The sequence below is a fragment of the Tamandua tetradactyla genome, chromosome 10, assembly GCF_023851605.1.
Source record: "Tamandua tetradactyla isolate mTamTet1 chromosome 10, mTamTet1.pri, whole genome shotgun sequence".
In the NCBI taxonomy this organism is placed as follows: Eukaryota; Metazoa; Chordata; class Mammalia; order Pilosa; family Myrmecophagidae; genus Tamandua; species Tamandua tetradactyla.
The window spans coordinates 25,531,238-25,533,711 of NC_135336.1; positions in this window are offsets into that span (position 1 = coordinate 25,531,238).

Here is a 2,474-nt window from a genome sequence, read left to right on the forward strand (position 1 = left end):
ATAGATGATTACTAGATGCCAGTGGCTTAGGCAGTGCTGTAATTGTAATTGTGATTTTTTTTTTTTTTTTTTTTTTTTTGATGAGCAGGCACCAGGAATTGAACCCGGGTCTCTGGCATGGCAGGTGAGAATTCTGCTACTGAGCCACCATTGCACCGCCCTGTAATTGCATTTTTAATCCTGGCCTGCTGCAAGAATTTCTCTCTAGTTCCGAGGCATCATAATGAGAATCAAAAGTTTAGGCAGTGAGAGCTTGAGAAGTCAATGTCACACCAACTTTATGCAAGAGAACAATTCAACAAACAGGTCAAGAATCTATCATACTAATAAATACCTCAGAGAAGATTTTACTTTTTTTTAGTAATTCTGAAGTTAACAATTGTCACTGAAGGAAACATTTCCTAAAGTTCTTATGATTTATGCTAGCCAAATTAGATATGTAGGGAACTTTTAAATTATTTATACCAGCAGAGAGGTACATGACACTACTAAGAAAAAGTGTGTGTATGTATGTGTGTGTGTGTGTGAGAGAGAGCATGCGTGTGTGCACTGTCAATTATAACATTTTTGTACCTTTGGCTTCAGAATGTTCTTTCCTTTACCATCTCTCCAATCCAAAACTACTCCAACCGCTGTAAAAGTTGGTGCATACAGGAGTCACACTTCCAACAGTTCCTATCTTGTAAGTAACACCTATAAGAAAGAGCAAAATGAGAGAGTAATAGGATCACAGCTCTATGCAATTGAGACGTAAATCCAATAATGTAAGAACTGAACATTGAGCTGTGGTAAATTGAAAAGGAAGAATTCTTGACTGTGAAGTTTTTAGCCCAGACTCTAAGAAGCGACTAGACTCATATTGATATAGGAGCTAATCTATCTAGAAAAAGGAAAGAAGAGCCACTCCTAGCTGAGGGTTTCATGGATGTCCCAGTGAGGTGATTAAAAGCTGAACCACAATGAATTTATATATGTATTTTATCTGTAAATGCCACATAAATATATGTACATGTTGTTATAAACTATAGCAACTTATCCCATATAGGAGGTTCACTTTTCTACTTATGCATGTGATATAGCCTTATAATTTCCAGGTAATATAACTTCTTCAAGGCACTATTAAGCAGAATAATTTGAATGGGGTTAAATCAATATTTACATTCATTTTCCTCATGCACTCCTAAAGACTTGCTCACTCATACACATACAGATACACCCATGCAAATACACATATACCCACAACCAAAGATTGAAGTTTCATCACTGGGCACAGAGAACAGAATGTACCTGTCATTTTCACCTGGCCACATGGTACAGAAGGGAGTAAGTAAACTGCCAGGTGATCCTGTGGTCAGTGCTAGGTCCACTGTGTGGCACAATTGATTTCTGACGCCTTTCAGTGATCCAGGATCAAAGCCATCTTAGAGCAAAGACCAAAAAGTTGATCTAACATGAAGCAGATGTCGCTTTTCCACAATCAAAATTTAGATGCTATTTACTATCAATACCTGCTTGTCAATAATGGGCCTATTACCCCAAAGGGGATGAAGTAACTGTATATGTCCTTTGCCTCCCAAGTCCTCAGCATCTAATCTGTTTTCTTTATGCAACTGCCAGCACCAAGACAAGATCAGCCAATGATTCATATACAAACAGATCCAGAAACGCAAGCCCCATAGATGCACACCCTATAAAATTAGACTGTTAGGCAGGTAAGAAAGTCATGTTAAATGCAGATGCTAATTTAAGAAAATCTCTTGGTGCTAAGAACAAATCTTCAAAAGACAGCAACATCATTGAAAATTTTTGGCACTTTCAGCTTCCTTTCCTTCTGTCTCCTCCTCATCTTTTTATTCTCCTTCACCATCTCTTCTTCCTCTTGCTTCTAGTGCTCTATCTTCATTTTTATAGCAATGTATAGATCACAGAATTAGGTATGGAGAGCACAAGAGGTAATCTTACCTTCCGAGGACTTAGTAGGAGTTCAAGAACCAGAACACCAAGAAGATGGCAACTTGAGTACATTTGCTTTCCCTCCCACCAGCAACTCCAATTTTAGCCAAATGGCAGCTAAGGCTGAATGAAGCCATTTGGCTTAGGTATCTTGAGTGAAAGATACCATTTGGATTAAGTATCTTGAGTGAAAACAAGGCCATGAGTGCTCTATGACTCCTAGAGGAAATAAAAGGTGCTGGGATACTCCCACCAAAGACTACAAGAGAGTCCATCATAGGAAATTCCCAGGGCAAAAACAAACCAATGAACCCAAGGAAAACTTGCCTTTCAGAGATATTGTGGAACCTACAGTTAATGGTTGATTTCAGCCTCGCATAAATATGTGGCCCCCAAGAGATAAAAAGGAATGGAATGGTGGACATTTTCCTCCCTTCCTCTGAGACTGACAAAATTTTTAAAGATCAGGAAGCAAGGTTCTTCCTCTCTGCCACAGTAGCGGACTTGTGGATTTCTCATCT